Source organism: Cyprinus carpio, chromosome B3, assembly GCF_018340385.1.
Source record: "Cyprinus carpio isolate SPL01 chromosome B3, ASM1834038v1, whole genome shotgun sequence".
In the NCBI taxonomy this organism is placed as follows: Eukaryota; Metazoa; Chordata; class Actinopteri; order Cypriniformes; family Cyprinidae; genus Cyprinus; species Cyprinus carpio.
In genome coordinates, this window is record NC_056599.1 from 31038308 (window position 1) to 31061298 (window position 22991).

The following is a 22991-nucleotide window of genomic DNA, read 5'->3' on the forward strand; positions in this document are numbered from 1 at the left end:
ACATGGGGCTGAGTAAATTAGAAGGAAATTTTTTATCCTGCGAAGTGAACCTAATATTTACAATGACCTATTATTTGTATAAAAAATGGTGTATGTTAATTAAAAATTAATAATTTTTTAAAACATTAAATTAGCTTTATACTACAGCGGCAGCCTGAATGCCTTGAATTGATTGGCTAACACCGGACGTTCTTGAAGGTTGGCAATTATTTTTAGGGCAACGCAACGGCGAACGTTAGTTCCAGGCAGCTCTCCTGAACGCATTACCGCGTTAACAGATCACTTCGCATAGTTAACTTAATAAACAGAAAAATAAGCGTACAGTTATCGATACAAACACACAAAAACCAAAAAAAAACATGACAGATGATTTTTCCGAAAGTAAATACACATGACATTTCTCACTAGCGAGGTAATAACAGCGCTGTTTAGAGATGCTGCTGCAGAAACACGGTTGAGGGACGCACAGAGAGGTAGCCCTAATTCACACAAGCTCTCTCTCTCTCTCTCTCTCTCCTCTCTCTCTCTCTCTTTCTTTCTCTTTCTCTGTGTGTCTCTGTCTCTCTCGTTTTTTTTCTAATAACTTCATTAATAACAGCATTAGAATGCTATCAACGGCACAAGCCCTCCAGTACCAGCTTTTAAATGACGTTTTGTAACTAGCAATTAAGTTGCGTTGGATGAGATGCGGTAGGAATAATCCTACTCACAATAGCAATTAAGTAACAAAACCCAGACGGGAATCCCTTTAAAATATATAATCTGATCGATGGCGTGAGGGTGTGGTAACCGTAGTATAAGCGGAATAATTGACTCTGGGGCGTTGAATACTAGAATAAAATAATGCACACCCGAGGTCAATTATTGTGTCCATACATAATAACATATACAAAATTATTTTTTGTAAAATATAACTAAAAACGGTTTTATTAATATATTTACTTGGTCTTTAGTTAATGATCCAAAATTAAATTAATTAGATTAAATAATCAGTATCATCAAGCAATCAATTCTATTACAAATATAATCAATTTTTACAGTGCTAGATTTAATTTCATTCTGGACACCCATAATATAATATGCTGTACTGTATTTTGAATTGAGCACATGTTGGATTCAATGTTTTTCTGACTTGAAAAGTTCCTAAGCACTCAAACCCAAAAGCAGAATGTTGACTGGGAGAGTCCTGGCTAAGATCAATGTGGACTGTAAATAGACTAGCGGCAGGGGTTCCAGGGGCATCTGCTGCCTGATGAACATGCCTAGGTTAGACTCCAACTGCATGGAATACCACCAGCGGCAACTGCTGCTGTTCATCCAAAACCCAGGACGGAACATCTGTCATGATTAGAGAGCAAGGAATATCTGTGTTTCTGAGGCCGGGAGCGCCCCTTGACAAAATCCCTGGGCTGTTAGAGCAGCACCTCCCACCATCACTAGGCTTGAAAATTCACTTTAAGTATTTTTAAAAGATAATGAGAGAGACTGGTAGGATAGCTGTGAGCACTGGGGCTGGGGAGCACGAATATGTGTATCATACCTGAGGGGTCATCTTGTTCGCTCCATGCTGTACTGTGCTCCACCAGGCCCTTCGTTCACCTTGTCCCGAGCAGGAAACCCCAGTCGCGTCCTCAGTGGTTAGCGCCCCTCGTCTACAGATGGAGGAGGACCCATATCTGGCTTTTGCTTCCCTGTGAGAGAATAAGACAGAACAAGAGAGGTTTAAAGCCTCTTTATAAGTATAACACACATTTGGTAAAACACATGTCGGAAGAGGAAATAGAATAAAACACAATGATAATCACGCCAAAAAAAAAAAAAAAAAAAAAAAAAAAAAAAAAAAAACACTTCCACTAAATAATATTAATTAATAAAATAATCATCAGCTAGAAATTTCCTACCGTTAATTATGGCCCAGCACACCTGGTTCATCAAAACCAGGGCTGCATTATTAGATTAAAAATTACTGTAACGACAGTAATACTGGAAATATTTATTACAATTTAAAATAACCATTTTCTATTAGAATACATATTCAATGCAATTTATTCCTCTGATTGCAATGCTGATATTTTCCAGTATTCAGTGTCACATGGTCCTGCAGAATTCATTTATATGCTATTTCCTGATAAAAAATATTTCGGATTATTTCAATGGTTGAATCAGAGGTTTTTACCCAAACATTATGATTGGATTTATTACATCCTCATTTATTTTGTCACCCCTAGCTGAAATTGGAATAAGTAGGTGTAATCACATATTCGGTTATAGTTCCTAAACAATTCATGGACATTCATTTCGGTATGATTTTTAAAACTTGTTAAAATTAAGTGATTTTGCAATTCAGAGAGAAACTGCTTTCTTTGGCTTCTAGGGACAAGCATAGGGATTTTTACTATCCTTGCAATTCCAACATGTCTAATGCATAAAAGTAAAAAACAGTCGCTACAGCATCCCATAGCTTTAGGCGGGTTATTTCAAATTTCAGAAATCAAACTGCTCCATTGGAACGAAATTTTGGGCCCTTTCAGCCTTTGAGTTCTGCTCACTTGTCAAACATTCCCATAGACAATCATTAAAAACCAAGGGGGTTTGGAGCCACAATAGGAAATGTAAACCAGCCACACTCACTGTTGGTAATTAGCAGTTACAACCAGCACAAGACCTCAAAAAGAACCTAAACTGTAAAACACTAACCAACTCACAATCCCTATTCAATAGGCATGTCTGCGTGTCTAGTTGGTCACAGATGACGAGTCTGAGGCCTGGGCGTTTCAAATAACACAGTACAAAGGCAGATTGCGAGACTTCAAAAGAAAAGGTTTCCCACGGTGCTAAGGTCCACAGTTGAGAAGAGCGATTTCAGGATTAGTTTTTTTTGCCGATGCTCTTTCACCTTTCAACCATCAGAAAAGAGCCGAAGAGAACGGGACTGCAAAACAAACTGCGCCTTTCCCAGAAATAACGGGAGAGGTTTCTACACCTCTACGGCACATACATCATCTTACTGGCAAACCTGTCCTCATAGACTGGAAATTTCTCATCAGATAAACCAACAGCCTCAGGCAGCAGATGGCTCTGCACAGCACTACTACAGTTAGCATTGTATAAGTTGCCCTTGAAAAGTAACTTTACAAAACTGTCGTGAAAGAACAAAAAAAAAAATCTTGGTATAACACATCTAATAATATTCTGAACACGAAGGATGCAATAGATGCTACAGCGAAAAGACGCTAATTCAATCAAAGCATGTCAAGAGCTTTCTTTGTCTTCAAAACTTAATGAGCTTAAAGGATAATTTCTGGGCATCATAGGAGCATTTCAAGATGACATTGGGACATAATACACAGGCACCTTTACAAATACAAACAAATAAGACAATGCTACAGCTAATGATGATAACTTGCTTGGCGCAAGCCATCATCTATGGCTGTGCCTATGAAAACCGCAAGAGCGTGACAACTCATAGTTTTAAAACATTGCATTTTAAAGTTTGAATTGCACCAACAATGCCCCAAAAATACATAGAGTTACTATGTTAACACAAATGCAAAACTAAGAGATTTTTGGTTAATGGACAGAAAGCTGGAATAAATTCCAAATAGAAATAGATGTTTAAAAAAATTACACTACAGTAAACTAAATTGTAAATGTGACCTTGGGCAAGAAATTTGAAATAAAATTAAAGTTGGACGCACTAACATGACTAAGGGAAAATACATCAAAATACTAAAACTGAAACTATGACTGAAAAAAAAAACTCTAAATAGCAATAAAGAAAAATACTACGCATAAAACACAAGGAAATGTCAAACCTAATAACAAACAGAATATAAAAAAATGAAAAAAGAACATCAAATTACTAAAAATGTAAACCTAAAATACAAATGAAAACTGCTAAAATGGCTCTTAAACAATACAGCTGGCTCCACAAGGGTGTTTTTCCAAAAGTGACGCCCATAGAAGAACCATTTTTGTTTCCCCAAGGATATTTTAGTGTGAACATGTTTTAAATGAACCATGTGAAGAACATTTCAAAAAACCTTTTCTGGCATTTGAAAGGTTTCCATGGGTGTTAGAGGGTTGGTTCTGTTTGGACACCATTGAGCCCAACAAAGAACTTTTATGTTTAAGATTTTAGATTAGTTTAAATATTAATAAAACATAAAAGTAGATAAATAATACCCAAATAAACACTGTGAACCATGGAAGTAAATGTTTGTCCCTGAGTTTCAATGACTTTATTTAAAAACTGATGCTAAATACTGGATTTCATAGTTAGTTTCTGTATGTATAGAGCTTACGGTCAACTACAGTAAAAAACTAATGACTCTAATGGAAAATGGTATTATTGGGTAAGATACCAAGTAGGAAAAAATCATACAGGTTTTGTAAAAGTGTAGCATTCAAAAGATACCAAGTAGGAACATTAGTAGGTTTTTTTTTTTTTTTTTTTTTTTTAAAATTGTCTATGCAGCCACTATTTAAAGCTATGCTAAGAACAATACTTTTTCCAGACAATATAACCAAGCCTACAAATTGGTTTCCTGTTTTTGTGTCTCTGAATTGACACATGGGGAGGAAATTAGGTTTGTTGAACACACGCAGTCTCTGGCAAGCACCATCTTTTTTTATTGTTTCTCTTTTTTTTTTTTTTTTTTTTTTTGTATTTTGCAGTTGCAACACAAAAATGTTGTCATGGCCACTATGGATTTTTTAAAGAGTGGTGCTTGAAGCTCTGTCTCCTTCATTCATCCTCCAACCAAAACATTCTTCCTAAATTTTTTCCTCCATCTCTCTATGGTTTCCCTGTACCTCCGTCGGGATGTATGTCATTGTGTGACAGGTGTATAATAAAGTCAGAAACACCCACATAATGACAACAGCAGGAGATGAAAATAGATAATTGTGAAAAGATCTGTCAGTACAAGCAGGAAAGTCGGCAAGGTTTCGTTTTTCCGGTGCTCTTCTTTGTTATTCTTTTTTTCCCACCAAATGTCACCCGTTTCAGAAAATACTGTGCACATCCTGCAAAATTTCTCTGGCCCACATATGGTAAAAAAAGAAGGAAAAAAAGAAAAAAATACGTACCGTTCTAAACGGAAGATTCGAAAACATGCCCATCAATGGTGGTTTGAAGGGAAGCCTGAGGGATGCAAGCAAAAGAAAATATTCAAAAAACATCCCACATATTTGTGGACCAACCCATTCCTTAAGGCACAAGCATAAACCAAACATATATGCATTTCCTCCATTCATGACAATCTCGCAGCCTAAAATAGCGGCATTAATGCACTCTGTGAGTGATGATGAGCCCTCTGATAATCCGACAGTCCACAGGGGGTGGGAGAAAAAAAAACCCAAGGTGATTTATGGACCAACATTCTTTGTTATGGCTGAGAATCAGATAGGGCTCATCTCCCAGTCTTTTAGCTTTAAGAAATAAAGAAAGATCTTCCACACATACAAGTTCCATTCAGACCGTAAATAATCACAGAAAGAACCTAACAAATGTTCATAGATACGCTGGTTTCTTTAACAAAAATACTATATTGGAGATATATAAGTAATATAAGTACTTTTGTAAGAAAGAATTATGACTTAAAAACCCACTGACACCCCAATGTGTATTCCGGAATAATTTATTTATGGGTATGCTAATGTGGGAACCTTCGCCAAATAAGCAGATACTTTTTAAAGTAACTGTCCAACATTAATTAAAAATAAATGTTATAATATAGGGTTGTAAGAAAGGCAATAAAAACAATTATAATTGTAAATAGTATAAACATATTATAAATAATAATATTCCAATATTTACCAATTAATTGAATAAATTAAATTAAATAATCAAATTATCACGAGCCGGTGTATAATAACACTATTGATTATGTGATTAATTTAATTTACAACTGAATTAATAAGCCCATCATGCAAGTAAGTTGATTACATTATTAATCATCCAAACCAGCCCCCAGTATGTCTATATATCACTTCTGCATATATATATAGATATATATATACATCTATACATACATATCTATTACATATATATATATAGATAATATAGATATATATATATATATATATATATATATATATATATTAGTAACATTTTAAGTAGTGCCCTGAGTTCATGCGTCCCGCGTATTCATTAAGACAAAACCTAGTGACATTCACCACCATCCTAAGATGTTTAAGTTGTGCATTCTCATCTGTAACCCCCCATGGGAGCTGCTTAAAGTTCCACATCGTTAACCCCACCAGCAGAGCAACAACTTCATCTCCACTTCATGTTTGGGACCCCACTGGGGGTAGACCCGTCCCATGAGAAAACCATGTCGTTTGTGCTTTCACGAGAGCAAAAACCGATCAGCCATGCAGAGGTTTAAAACCTCGTAAATTCATCATGTCGCTGCCTCTTGTAAACCGACAGCGCTGCATCCGTTTGTAGGAATGAAATGATGATTGGTTCCATTGTCAAAGGTTTGACTTGACAGCTCTTTCCTTGCTATGCCACTGCTGGGCTGGGCCCCTGTTCAAACGCAGACGGAGAAATCACTGCCGTATAAGAGCAAGTACACGGGCAACGGCCTTTAAACAAAATCCCACACATGCAAAAAGTGTGCTAGCGTAGGCAGCGAATTAAACACTCAGCAAATACTTGGAAAAAATATAAGACATCGTTGATAATAGCAGGGTTGCAGTTATCAAGGCAAGGTTCTTTAATTAATAATTCAATAATCATTCCATTGGTCGACTGACACAGGGTTTCCTACAACGTGGTGCAGCCAACCGGTTGGCCTACTGTTGCAGTACTGCAGCTGGACACACTGGAGCTCTTGTATAGATTTTTTCTGTTTATTTACTTATTTAAAATGATGGGTGTCAAACCCCGGCAAAGTTGCTGCTGTGATCTAGGGTGTTAGTAAAGATTTAAGCTATTCTAAGTATTGGTAGGATGTTACTACAGATCGATACCACAACAGATAGAACAACAGACAGAAAGAAGAACAGATAGAATGAAAGATATGACAGAACGACAGCTAGGATGATAGAAGGTTCGAACGATTAGAAGGTTTGGAATGAATTTTAGAAATTATAGATCGATAGATAGACAGATAGACAGACAGACAGACAGAAGGATACATTAGAACCATCCAATGATAGATAGATAGATATAGTAGATAGATCGAATTAGCTAGATAGGACAGACAGACAGACCGATGGCCAGAATGATAGACAGAACACTAAAACAAAAGACAGGACAGACAGAAGGACAGAAACAATGGTGTGAATATTTAGAGCAAAAACAAAAAAAAAGGAAAAAACCAGGATAGAAACAAAACGAAAGACAGATAGAGGAGGACACCAAACACAATCGGATGGGCTGAACTTACATCTGCACACAAGCAATGTCATTCCAAAAAAAAAAACCTTGTCCGAAAATAACCTCCTATAAGCTGGTTTGCAGTTAAACCAAGCAAAGCTCCAAGGCTCACCGTGAGTAGAAGGACGCCTGCACGATGGACAGGGTGGCTGTCTGAACACGGTGCGGAACAACTAAACAAGCCAACCCAAGCCTGCGGACCGACGGTGCTGGCATTTTAGAATAGACGGCATGAGAAAAAAACAAGAGAACAACAAAAGGGCTTTGCAAACAAACGCTTGGCTCAATAAATAGGCCAGGAGAAAATCGGCCTGGTCTGTCATTGTGATACATTTTAAGCATGAAAAAATGCAGTGTCAAATGAGTGGAAACACTTGCGAGTCTGCTTTCCACGCAACTGAAGTGGCCAGTTTGATACAGCTAAGCCCACTGGTTTACAGATCATCTTGTACTACCATGGCACTGAGATTAATCCGATTTCCTTTGTATTAAAGTACCTATAAAGACTGTTAACAAGTTTTCTAGCTCCTTGAACCTCCTACGTCATAAGCCCCATTTGGATGCTTACAATGAAATGTTTTAGAGTCATAAACTGTCTGTTTTCAGTGCACATCCTGAAAACCTGAAAACGTTCCTATCCACCTGAAAAAATTCTAAAAATGTAACCATGACCTTCTTTGCGTATAAGATTCAACCATTTTGTTTTCCTATTTCTGAACATGAATAAACTTACGTGAAATAATTTTTTCAGAAGACTTAAAAAAAAAAAAAAAAAAAAAAAAAAAAAACCCTAAGTTGTTTAAAATCCTGATTAAAATAATTTTCTAATGAAATGTCGTTTGAACAATCTGACATAATTATTCTTCTTGTCCAATTTGCTGTCATTAAATGTACCCGCCAGTGACAACAGCAATAAACATTATGCACTGAAAAAAACAGACTTCTTAATGAGAGTTAATTAGTCTTTTGACTTGTTTTCCATTAAAAAAAATCAATGTCTTTAAAGCAAAGATCAATTTCACTTGCGAAACACAGACATTAAGATATTAGGCACGACTTGTTTTTTAGACAACTTGTACGATTTCTTTAAATAAGGTTTATTTTTACTTGGTTTTAACTTAATACGATGCCAAAAAAAATTCTATGAAACACAAAGAAGACATTTTTGAGAAATGTCAGTGTATTTTCTCCTTCAATGGTAACCAAACAGTTTTCAGCTACCAAAATTCTTCAAAAAGTCTTGTTCTGCTTTTCCACAGAAGTCTGGTTTAAAAACGACACTAGTGTGAATGATGACATTTAAAACAAATCCAAAGTGACTTACACTGCATTCAGATATACATTTTATCAGTTCACCCATTCCTTTCATGCTAGCACTACGCTTTAGTGTTTGAGCTACCAGGAAAGACCCAACCCACATGGAAGTGGTAGCAAAAGCCTGAAGTCTGAACTGAAAACAGGCTAAAGATGGTTTGAAAAAAAAATGTACAGTGTATTTGCCCCCTGCATGTGTGAACAAAAACCCCTGTGACCACCAAACAAGGTAAGCGGTTACTGATGATGACTGTCATCTGAAGGCTCACAAGTGTGCGTCCATCCATCATCGCTCTTTCATGCTTTCCACCAGCGATAACACCATTCACCACCCTGGCCATGCATACATCTCATCTACTCTGAGCATATCCTCTAATCGGACGATTACACTCCAGACGGGTCTCGCACATCCATCTCCATCATTTTAATTGGACCACTCGGCCCGCACGAGAGGCGTTGCGTTCCCATGGCATCAAAGGTAAAGTCGTCGAAGACACGTGTGTTAATGCCAGATAGAGTAAAAAGCGTTTGAATTCTCCAGTCGTTCCTCTTGGATGCCAGAATCATCTTTCCTTCAGACAACACCTATCTCCGTTTCCACCTCACCTTTCTCTTCTTTACTGTCCTCTTCTTCTTCTTCTTCTTCTTCATCATCATCTTGTTCTTCTTCTTCTTCTTCCTCGTTCTCATCCTCACATTCCTCGGCATCCTCAACTTCTCCCCACCCAAACCTCTCGCCCGTACACCTCTCTCTGTCCATCTCTTCCATCTCCAACGACACAGCGCCTGTGCACCTCTGGGGGACTGGTGCAGCATCCTGACTGCAGCAGGGACTGATCAGAACAGGCTCAGACTGGACGTACAAGGCCCGAGACCTACAGCAGAAGTGAGACATCCATTGCCTTAAAAGCGAAGAGGTCCGACTCTGTCTTGTCGCCCCTAGCCGGCTCGTCCTGTGCGGTCGTACGGACGCGATCGCTTCCTCTCCTCTGCACGTGCATCTGGCCCTATGTCCCGGCACACGCCTTCCTGACCGTCAAAAGCGAAATCCATAATCCAAACCAGTGGTTTTCCTTGCTTACAAGCTGGGGTCCAGCTCCACAGTGAGAGGAGACGGTGAGAAGGGAGAGTCTGATCTGTTCGATTTAAGGGCCCTTGCAGTCACAAGGAGACTCGGCAGGAAAAATGAGCCACCCTGCTCTTTTCTCCTTCCAGAACAAGTTTGTGGCTGTCAGTGAATGGGGAGGTAGAGGACTTTGACGGCGGTTTTTGGTTGCTCTGCTGAGCTGTCACAGAGAAAACCGCTGTGGCTCGAGCTTTAACAGGAACCTGAGGAGTCTGAAGAGTCGGAGTCCAAACACCACAAAATGAGGGAGGGGAGCGAGTGAGAAGCATCGAGAAACCACTAACCCATCGTTCTGTGTTCCCGGCTCAGAGCAGTTAAAAATGTTGGAAGGGCATGTGTCGCAAGCACACACACAAGGCCTGCACAAGCAGTCGAATGCAAAAACCGTTAAACTAGATTTTAGGAAAGGTTTAGGCTTACTGGTTAGAGCATATCCAGGTCAAGAATCCCCGGCAAAGCCACAAGTGACTTTGAGGAAAGCCAGCTTCTGGTTTAAAAAAAAAAGTTCCCCCTTTTCCACAAGAGAGCATGCACAGACTGTAACGGTCATTAACATCTCGGTACCCGAGATAAGAGACGGTCAGGATGAGCCCCCAAACAAACAGAGAGGATACAAAAGTGACAGGCAGAAGCGAAGCAGAAAATCAGATGGTAGTGCTTAACGACGTGGTGCAAAGGCTGGGGGTCGGGTTACGCTGTTGTTGGTCACAGGCACAGGGCTGTTTAAACCAAAGGGGGCCGGGGTCGCTCCTCTCTGACCCTTACAGTCCCCGAGAGATGTTTCTAGTGGGGGTGAGGGGTGTTTGTCCCAAGTAGGGTCACGTTTCACTGTACACCCCCAAAACGCTCAATCATTTCAAGACTTGGATGGCTTCCACTCCAATCAGATATTCTACCCCTGACCAAACCTGGCTCAAAAACCAGATTTTCTTTTATTATTTCATACCCGCTTTATATTAGGTGCCCTTAACTACTATATCTACTTGCATCAAAAAATAGTACAGTTGTACTTATTGTGTTTCGTATTGCAATCTAATTACATGCAGGTATTTTTTACTATATTATATAAACAATGTAAAAACATGTATGTCACAATAAATGCTTTGTAATCAAATGATTAATTTATGTGTAAGTACAACTGTAGGTTAAGGACAGCGAGAGAGAGAGAGACAACCATCAATATCAAACCCTCTATACTCATCAACACACTTTTTTCAAGAACATTGTATGCCCATAGTTTCTTTTTTTAAAACATTGCTAATAAATGAATACAAAAGCTTTTATCGTATTGCAATTTGTGTAAAAACGGGAAAAGGGGTCTGGGTCAGTCAGTCTATTGAGAAATGGAGCATGTCGCAAAGACCAAATGTACAGGGATTTTGTCTAGTGTGTTAGAAAATTACAGCGTGCTATGCAGATGCAACACAGAAACACAACATCAAATCAATGCAGTGTGTTTTAGATGCGATGTGTTGATGTGGTTAAAAATGAGGTTTCATACTCTGCCACTTCTCATAGCTTTGATTTAAACTCCGCTTTAAAAGAACTGCAAACACACTAAGGAAAAATGAGACATGCCAAATGATAAAGACACACTGACCAAATGCTAACTCACGCTCTTTTTTCTGAGAAATGAAACTACTCTAAGAAGCTTACAGAGTACTGACTCCTTAACCTACATGACACAACTACAACACTTCCTACTGACTTCCTGTGACAGAAACCCTGAGAGAACACTGAAACGGCGACATGCGGTACAGGGAGAAAGACAGACTTCCCACATACTCTAAAAAAATAAAAAAGAAAACATGCACATTATGGGAACAGTGATGCTCTGGATTCTGGCATCTTCTGTGAAACTATCTTGCCAAATTAAGCATGAGTCTGGACAGTGGGGATCACTTGAGTGTAAATAACCCTAGAAACAACGCATCTTCTGTGAAACTATTAAAAACAAGAAAAGAGTCAAACCCTAAGTTCTAACTGGAGGGGAGAAATCTATATTTAAAGCATACAAGATTAAGTGAAAACATGGGTCACAGTTTTTGTCAGATTTCTGGATTTCTTGGTTTTAGAGTGCCACTGTTACAGTACTACTTGTCTCCACAGGGTTTTGCAATCATTGATGTGGTAATCCACAGCATAGGAACACCTGTTTGATAAAGTTTAATGGCTTTTGTTGGTCATCATTTACTCACCTTCAATGTTATTCCAAAACCAGTAGTAACTTTCTTTAAAATCTGTTGAACACCAGAATACATTTTGATGAACGTTTCAAGTTTTTTTGACTTTACACAGAAAATCATTGGGATTCTAAAACAACACATCACACCACTGACATCCACTAATAGGACAAAAAAACACTGGAGATGTTTTTTAAAAAGAAATAGTTTCCCTCTACAAATGAAAGTTTTGAACCAAAACAGTTGTTGGTCCCATTGAACTTTCCATAACTCCGTAGGGGAAAATACCATGAAAATCAATGGGGACCATCAACTGTTCAATTACCAGCATTCTTCAAAATATCTTTTTTTTTAATGGTTCGAACATAAGACAAGAAACTCATACAGGTTTGGAAACAACATGAGAGAGAGTAAATGATGACAAACGTATTCATTTTTGGGTGAACTATCCTTTTAAAAATATTTTATTTTCAAGAGAAGAAAGAAAGGTTTTTGAATGACAGGAACCGTCAGTAAATGACTGCAAATGTAATTTTTTTTGGTTAGAACTCTAACATTGTAAATACCTCAAATATTTGCTGTAAAAATTTGAAAAATCTAACTTCTGGGCCATCACACACTTATTACACACTCATAATTATTACATAATAATCAAATAATCGAAAAATGATTTGAGATATTCTATCATAATTGCACACTTTACACTTTCCAGAGGATTTTATCGTCCAAGCCTTTTTTTTCAGCAACAAAGAGGAAAACACATTTTGAGGCGCTCTCATTTCCAGTTGCAAATAGTGCAGTATGTGAAACACTCCAAAATATTCCTTTGGGCATTTTTTTAAAGAAAAAAAAGAAAAGTACTAGTCAGAATGCTTCAGGACAAACCGGAGAAGATACATTTAGACTTGTGGGCAAAAGTACAGTTTTAAGAAAATAAAAGATTTGTAAGGAAGATTAAAACAGCCGTGTCCTCCTGTGTATTCCAATGGGCCTGTGCACATCTGTGGATTTTGTATAAGATAATAACAAGAGCCAATACACCCCATTGTTTAAATTAAGATGCAGCCAAATTTCTAGTAAGAACCCTCATATAAGAACTCCTTTTTCTATCTATTCCAGACTGAGTATGTAGAGGCAAGTCTTGGCATATAGAAAGCGCTAACCCACGTCACAGAAGTGTGTGAAAAGATTTAGTGGCAGCTCTTGGAAAGTGACAAGCGTTGTATTTTAAAGATATCCCTACGATTACCAGACAGCCACCCACATGGATGACAGATCATCAGCGATCTGTTACTAATATAATGACAGCACTTCTCCAATCCTGCTCACGACTGTCAGTACGTGTTCACATTTCGCCCGCGGCAGAACGGGCCAGGACACCTGCTAATACAGGAAAACCAACAATCATTTACAGTTAAGACACCTTTAGAGGATCCCAGTGTAGACAGAGGATCTGTGCTGTGATTGGCTGAGATGACAGAATGGTTTTTGTGATTTAGACTCCCTTTTGGGGCTATAAAAATATAAATTCATGTTGAAAGATGCAATTGCACAACCTTGTTTACATTTAGATATCCAGGTTGATACAAACTTGGATATTTTGCAGTAGTTGCTGAGTCTCTGTGGACAATCTTGTGCAAATATCTAACCAAATAATCAAAAAGCACGCATTTGTGTTAGAGCCACTGATTGATGTTTGCCTTAGGTTTTGATATGAAGTGCTCAGCATTGGATTCATGGTGATGAAATACCGATTTTTTGAAGACATGAGACAAAAAAAATCAGAGGTATTAATTTAGATAGATAGATTTAAATTCCATTTTCTCACAAAATGTGTTTTCCTTGCTTATATATCATTGTCATATACAAAAATACATGTGTACTGTCCTGTTAGAATTAGCATTTATTTCAATTAATGAAGAATTATAATCCACTTATAAAGCAAAAAATAAATGTTATGTATAGCTGAATGTATATATATATATATATATATATATATATATACACATAGCTTTTTGGTTTTTCAAGTGTTGCTAACGATTTCTGAATATAAAAAATAATAATACATTTCCCTGGGTGATGGAAGTGACACATGATTGTGATCAGAATTATGAATTAAAATATATAATTTTATTATATAACTTGTGAAATTATATTAATTAGTGTGATTTTTATATTTAAGTTCATATTTATTTGTTATTTAATTTTTTATTTATTTAATTATTACATATCAAAATTAAGTTGCTAATATTTAATCCCAAAAGGAGGTAGAAACATGTTTTATCCCAGGTCTCAAAAATACAGAAGCATGATTTGCAGGATAGCGGGGTCAGAGCCACATAGTTATTTTAGAGCTGTGAGAACTAAACTCTGAATGACAGTTTCCCCTTTGGCTGCATTTTGAGGCAGTTAACACTCTTCTTCTGCAGAAAACCTGTCAAAACCCACGCACTCGCAAATATTTCTGGTGATATTAATGCATTAGGAAATCCAGTTAGCTATATTACGCATATCCAGGGAAACAGCACCTGAGGAAGTCAACACAAGCTAAAACAATCACCACAAAAAAAAAAAAAATCCTTCTTCAAAACAATAATCAGCATAAACAACCTGACACACAATTTTTTTTCTTAAATCATAATTATCAGCAGTGATAATTACATAAGAAGAATCAGAATGCTATTAACCAGCAAGAGCTTTGATGCCATGCATTTTAACAGCACATTCAAACATCTCTCTCACACTTGCTTGTGTAGATGCTTCTCGTTTTGGTTCTGTCACAATACACAACAGCTGGTCAGTCCACGCACCCAACACCCGTCAGAACTCATCCGTCATGATTTGTATGCTGTGATTCTATTTTAACGAGGAGTGACGGCTCATTTATGTCCCTGGTGATAAGGTGGCACCAGAGAGCGAACAGCACTCAACAGCAGGCATCCTCATATGATGTGGTTAAGATATGTAAAGCTTTGCACTGGAGATCAAAGCATCTTAGACTGTGTCCACAGTTGCCACGATTAGTTCCATATTATATGTGCTCTATGTCCATTCTATTTATATCATCTGTATGCAAATTCTAGTTACATAGCAGAAAATGTCAAAGAAAACTATAATTGTGACCTGTGCTGGCAAAATTAGTCATAATGAGCACATTTTCAAAAATGAGTTATATTTATTTTCAGTCGATGAAGTCAGCAAAGTTAGTCCTGAGAAAACTCAAGTTAAAGTTTTCTGAAGGTTCCAAAGCAAAATCACCTAGCAACATTGCATTGTTTCCTCCACTTCCTTTCTTAACATTAACTACTATATAATCACAATATAGCCATTTTTTATTTTATCTTAGTTATTAAAAATAAGAACAGATGCAAACAACAACAACAACAATAGAACAAATATAAGAAAGAAACAAATAGTGCATTTCTTTTTTTTTTCATTTTATATCTAAACAAAAATTTTAGTGTGAGAAAAAAATATTGTGATGTGTAAATATCTTTTGTGTGTTTTTTTTAAATAAACTGATTATTAAAACTACAAAAGCTGTTCAGTCCGTTCCACAAACGTTCAAATATGACATAACAGATTATGTTTGCATGAATAGCCTACTTAAATACTGTAATTCTGTGTATACAGTATGTGTATGTATCGGGATCGCACCTTTATGTGTGCGATTCAGTTCAGCGATTCATTGCGAGAATCGAGCAGAGAAAAAGGTTCTCCTCTCAAAAAATGTACAAATAAAGATAATTTTAGATGTTTAATTACTATTAGAAGCATTGGGATCGTTAGACAAGGGCTAATTTTTGTGAAAACCTGAAATTCGATCAAACTCGACATTTCACTTTTTTGTCTGTAGCTCAAAAATAGCCAATGCGCATTGCGACTCATTTTGCCAGCACGGCTCACAATTTAACATTTTTGGACGAAAATGTGAGTGGTGTCCAAGTCACTATGACAGGGTTCTGAACTGGGGTTTGCAAACCCCTAGAGGTTCATGGAGGAACTGCAAGGAGTCTGTGAGTTGATGAAACTTAAAAAATAATAATAATAATAATAATTAAAAAGCACAATAAATAAATTATTTTAGTAGAAAAGCTCAAAATAAAACACTTTTTTTTTTTTAAATATTTGTTTTCCTGCTTGTAATATGACTATTAACTGACATCAGAGAACTGTAATATTAGCACACAACCAGCCACACAAGTTGAGGTATCATTCACGTCTGCATAAGTTACGCACCAAAGATGAATACTTTTGGAGTTGTTCAAACCACTAACCCTAAGAATGAGCAATATAAACAGTGATGCTTGACAAAACAAGTGCAACCGAACCAACGAGAACAAGTGTAAGTGACAATCAGAGACAAGAAGACTGGCAAAGTCCTCACCGCTTTCATCCAAAAAACAGATCTCGCCTCTTCCCTCCTCACAAACAGAAAAAATCCAACTCCACATGTTCTCTGAATTTCAAGCAAACTGCTGCTGATCTGAAGCATCTACTCCAGTGATCTTGAGAAACTGATACTCAAGATGAGAGAAGAGGTGAGAGGAGAGGTTTTGGAGGAGGGGAGGAGGAGGAGGAGCAAAAGAGAAGGTTGGAATGGGGATGGAGAGATGGTGCATGTGGAAGTCACAGCGTCACCTGAGACAGGAAACGAGGAGGTGTCACGCTTCCAATTATATGCCACGTCTCTGGCCCCTCCAGGCTGCTTACACACTATTTCCAGCCTGCAGAGGAGAGGTGCCACAAGAAGAGGGAGAGAGTGGGAAGAAGGAGAGAGAGTGACGAGGACGACAGTGAGCCCAGGGAGACGCGTCACTCATTCAAAGATGCTGTTGTCATGACGAGGTGGTGCTTAACAAAGCAACGGAGGTGGAGTCACACCATATGAGTTACTAACACACATATGAATGAATGCTCCCTTCTCCATCTGTTATAGGAATTATTTGGGAACTCCTCGTGATATCCATTTGTGGACAGATACAGTGCTCTTTTAAGTGAGTGAACTGAGTGGCTCAAGACCCAAACGACAGCCCAAAAGATGTAAGGACTCATTTGAATATGAGAGTGTCAGATGCGCACACACAAACACACTTAGTCAGACCAGCTTATTAACACACCGAGTGTAAAAACCAGCGCATACACACTGCATATTCTAAGCACATACACACATCCACTCCTTACTGTCATATGTCCCAGTCACAGTTATAATTTTCCATGCAACACATATCCATCAATTCACATCCATTTTTTAAATCACCGATCCAGTCATCTAATCATTTAAGTAGTAAAAAACAGCTCTTAGATAAAATGTTGCAATAAAGAAATTAGTTTAAAAAATCTTTATAAGATGTAGTTTGTAATGTTCAATTTGTTGTTTATTTGATGATATTTTTTTTTATTTTTTTACATTTATCCATTTATTCTTCCTTCCACTCCTTTATCTATTCAGTTCCTGAGAAACATTTATTATTATTATTATTATCTATGTTGAAAACAGTTGTGCTGCTTTTTTTTTTTTTTAATTTTGAATGAATTTTTTAATGTCTTTCATGAATAAGAAAACATTTAATGCAAATAATCTGAAACAGGAAGCCTAGAATTCACATATCATACAAGCCACAGTTATGCTATAACTAGAAAAAATGCAACAGATTGTACCAAAGGATTCCACAGGTCACGTCTCTTATTTATTAGGGGAGGCTAAGCAGCAAGTGTGTGTGTGCATGTTTACCTGTACGCAATTAAAACCTCTCAGAATGCTGGTGATTAATGTAATTGCACTGGTTACGATGGCTGGGGAGGTCAAAGGTCATTGTTCAGTCACTGGGACGGAAGCAGTTGCTTGGCAGTGATTGCCATCATTAGGGTGGAAATGTAGATTCCAGTTCCAGGAACTCATTCTGACCAAAAAAAAAATGGGGGGAGGAAAAATCCCTGAAATGTTTCAACTGGAGAATAACTCCAATGCGGGTTACCAAGACTATCCATCTGGACTGCCATGAGATCATGTGAGGCAAGTCTCCCTCCAGCTCCATCAGTAATTGCAGCTTAAGTCATTCAAGACAAAGACACTAGATTTTATCTTAAGCCCATTAAACTGTACTGCACAAGCGTGGGGTACTTTGTAGGGGAAAAAAACAAGCATGAATAATGAAAGCAAATGTAAGATCAGAACGGCTGTGCAAACACACACACACACACTGTCTCTCACTGTTCAGCACACACACACACATACACACACATCATTATGAAATAAGAGCAAACCTCTAATAGCCAGTACAAATCTAATGGACAAGAATCCAGTTTTACCCCTCTGCCTTAAAGGAGCAGTTCACCCCATCATTTAATCACCCTTATCTCATTTCAAGCCTGCAGGACTTTCTTTAGTGGAACACAAAGGATTAATTTTAAAGAATATCCTTGCTATCTTAGCAATAAACATGAACTAAGACTACTATGTGATAGGATACAATATACTTTATTGACTCCTTATAGAAGTTTTTTTTTCCATAGAGTTTTTTTTGTTGGTAAAGTATATTAATGGTTGGCACCAATGTTCTTCAAAATATCGTCTTGTGTGTTCCATCAAAGAAAGTAAGTCATATATGATTGCGATGAAATGAGTAAATGTTGACAGAATATCAATTTTGGGGAGAACCATCCTTTTAATGATTCATCCATGAATCGGACTGACCCGGTTTGCAATGATTCACAGTGGTTTATACTCTTTTTTTTTTGTTGAATAACAAATACATTTCACACAAAGCACTATAGTTTCACTCCAGAAGAGTAATACAATATAGCAATATTGCATACAAATCATATGAGCAATGCTTAAGATGCATGTGCACCTTATGAAGCTCTGTTTATCGCTTAATGTAATTGCAAGGAAAAGAATGATTAGTAAATTGTATTAAATTTGAAACAACATTAGGGTGAGTGTATGATGACTATGCAAATGATTATCTCTATAAACCTTGGCTGATATAGTTGGTGGATTAACACAAACTATCTGTAAGTACAGTAGATATTGTATATCAAGCAGTCAGGAGAATTAAATGAAATATTACATGAAGATTATTGTGGGAGGAAAACGGACAGTGAGCCAATGTTCGGTGTAGCACTGGGCTGGATAAACAATACAGGACATGGAAAGAAAAGGAAATCACACTCTCCGTGCTGTCCTGCTTCCAGGAGAGTGTGGCTGAAAACAAGTCATTGTGTTGGGAAGCAGCTTCCGCGGACAGGACTGGACGGGACGCGCTCACTGGAACAACTCGGAAATGATAAAAGCAGGAAAAACAATGCGTGGATGGAAAAGCCACTGGTGGTGATCCAGGCTTTTTTGGGGGGGGGGGTTCCAGCCGGGGAGGTTAAAGAGAGGATACAAACAAGACCATGAACTCAGTTCACTAAGTAGATCCTATTTCTGATCTTTCACCACTTTACTTTAGAGCAGGAAAGCACAGAAAGGCGGGAAAAATAGTGGGAGAAAAAAAGGGGGCAAAAAGATCAGGTCAGTAGCCATATTAAAAAAAAAAAAAGGTATGCTTGCTAACCACTATACTAGACTGCAAGGGGAAGCTAGAGGGCCCACCGAAAACTCAGCGGGACAATTTCATATATTTTAGATATATTTCTGCCAGCCTTTATTCACTGTAATAACAGACAACAAAAACCTGAATATTTTCAGCTTACTGTCTGAGTGTTTGAATACAGTGTTGCAGAACTGCCACTGACAGCATTTGCTGAAAACAACATGATGCTCTCTGAGGAGGCGATTAGCATTTCTGAAACAGTTTTAATGGTGCACACTAACAGTCCTTCAGCTGAACTACTTCTACACAGAGACAAAAAAAGCAAGGAAGAAAACTGAAGGATGAAAAGAATATAATTACTGCACCCTTGTGGCTGCTAACAGAAGTGCAGTGTCAAAGACAACAAAAGCATCACAAAGTATGGTCCTTACACAATTAGATATAGATAGATAGATAGATAGATAGATAGATAGACAAACAGACAGACAGACAGACAGACAGACAGACAGATAGATAGACAGACAGACAGATAGACAGATAGATAGATAGATAGATAGATAGATAGATAAACTTTCGATGTAAATTTTAATTTTTTACACTAATCCACATGTAAATTGACATATCTAAAAATAACACACTGCTACTTCGCTACCTCTCAAACACACATACGCACACACACACACACATACACACACAAACTCGTTCACACTCTCCCTGTGTGTAAGGTTAAGGCATTTGTGCTCTCAGTAGGAGTTCTGGCATTCAGCTGGAGTGTTTGAGATGGGAAACAGGAGGTGGTTCTCGCTGACACACACACACACACACACACACACACACACATACATACATACATACATACAGTACACAAGCACAACTGCATCACATATAGCACTGCACACATCTACAAACACAAGCAGTGTTACCTGGCAGTCTCTTGAGCGGCTGGAGACGCATGTTGAGGGCCTGGTGGGACAGCAGAGGAGACGAGGGGAGAGAGCGCGACACACCCTCCATGATCCGAATGTGCTGCATGCCCTCGGTCACCGGGAGAGGAGGGACAGCGTAATCCCCCTCGAACACACACTCGCCCTCCACAGAGTCACTGCCTGCAGAGAGACAGAAAGAGATGGATTCCAGAACGAAGCCAACGTTCTAATACTTTACGTTAGCAAGATACACTCAAGAGACCAATCATACGAGCACAAAGAAGGCTTATTTGCATATTGGAGTCACAAACACATGCAGTTAGTCAATTCAGCTTATTAACACTCCTCTATCAGTGTTCCTGAAAAGACGAAACAGAGCAAAGAAGGAGAGCTAGAAAGAAAGACTGAACATGTTGTCAGATGCCTGTAGCTGTCAAGGTTGTGTGAGTGGACATCACACATAAACACTGATACACCTTTGCAATTTTGATTGTGTACCTGTTTGCTTAGCAAGATGTGTTTCAAACTACCTCCGCCATGACAGTAGAAGAATGTGACAATTAAAGACATTTTTACTAACCTGGCTGGTAATTCAGAACAACAAAGCACAGTGTTCATATCAGACTTCAGAACTGATTTGACATAAACATGCTAAGTGTGAAACGGACATAGAAATGATGAGTCTAAATAGAAATTCAGACGCCTTGGGATGCTAAATTACATTTTACTCTTGCTGCAGTGCTCAGGGAAGGAAGCAAACTCAATCAAAGGATCAGCTGGAAACTGATGATGCAGATGAGCGACAGGAATCATGACTCATCGGTGAAGGTTGTAGAATGACAGATTGATGACTGAACAAACCAAATGAAGTCAGCAAAATTATTCAAGGGCTTCACGATTTGAGTCTGATTGCTTTTCGAGTTGTTCAGAAATTCTTTTTGATGCAGACTTTAGTGCACCATATTGTTTGATTCAGGACTTAAATAAAATAAAATGAAATATAAGAAATAAAATAAAATAAAAACATAAAGAAATAAAAAATATAAAATAAAGAAATATATAAATAAATAAATAAATAAAAAATAAAGAAAGAAAATAAAAATAAAGAAAGAAAATAATTACAGTTTACAATGACTATTTTCTATTTTGATATATGTTAAAATTGATTTTATTGCTGTGATGGTAAATCTGAATCTTTTAGCCGCCATTACTTCAGCTTTCGGTGTCACATGATCCTTTAGAAATCATTCTAATATGATGATCAAGAAACACTTATTACTATTATGAATGTTGAAAACAGTCATGTTGCTGTTTATGTGAACTGTGATACACTTTTTTGATGATTCATTCTTTGATGAATAGAAAGTTCAAAAGAAGAACATTTATTTGACATAAATCTTTTGTAACATAAATCTTTACTGTCCTTTTTGATCAGTTTAATGTGTCCTTGCTAAAAAAAAAGTAATTGAAGTATTAAATATTAATAAAAGTATTAATTTTGTTAAAGAAATCTCATTGAAAAATTAAATTGAATGAATCAAAATGAATAAATGGCAACTTCTGTATGCCAGATGACAGTGAAGCCCATTACAATGCAGTGTGTGCACTGTTTGTGCTGGCATTAAAAACGCCACCATGAGTCTTTCTTTCATTAACTATTAATTATACTAATTTTTTTTTTTGGCGGAGGGGGGAGGGTGTGGTGTGTTTTTTATCTCTCATGTGGTTATTATCATAAGTGTGAGATCAGAGCGTTGTGTAAAAAAATTAGGGTTTTAATTTTGTTTTGCTCCCAGTTTTTATTTTTAAATGGGCCAGTAAATTGACCATGTTTGTGTGTGTGTGTGTTTGCACTGCTGGGGATGGGTGGGGTCTGGACTCTGCTGATGTCAAGCAATCTCTGTTTTTCTCTCTCTTTTCTCTCTATTTCTGTTTCTTTCAATCTAACTTTTGTTTTTTATACATATTTTCTACTCAATATATTAATCATACACTCTCATGCATTTCATATCGGATTGCGGCTCACCTCTTTCTCTCATTTCCTCTCTCACAGTGCTCCAGCATCTTTGGCATAACATTTGATCAAATAAAACACAAATGTGCAGATTTCCAGACATCATTTTGCAAACTAAATCATACACAAACTAAAATGTCCAAATGCACCTACGATGTCCAAAAATGCTGTGTAGGCCAGACGTGGATCTAAAGCATCAGAACCACACCCAAAAAAAAAATGTAATCTCATCATTCTCCGTCCTCAAATGAGGCAGTTTGCATGATTCAAGACTCCTCCGAGACTCTCTAAACACTCTCACATTCGCTCTGTCCTCAGCAGAAGAGGAATAAATCTCCTTCAGAGACACGACGAGCTGTCAGATGCGCAATCGCTCATTGTGTCTTCCTGAATTTGGAGCTACTGCAGTGCAGGACGTGGACTGAAGCGAAATGCTTTTACACAAGCAGACGGCAAGAGAGCCGAGGCAGAGTGAGCAGATCGAACCCTCGGGCGTT

The 22991-nt window shown here is 37.7% G+C and overlaps 1 pseudogene; it reads right to left on the bottom strand.

Moving 5' to 3' along the window:
* LOC109105480 overlaps nucleotides 1–22991 on the bottom strand; it is a 109023-nt pseudogene that overhangs the window by 31562 nt on the left and 54470 nt on the right.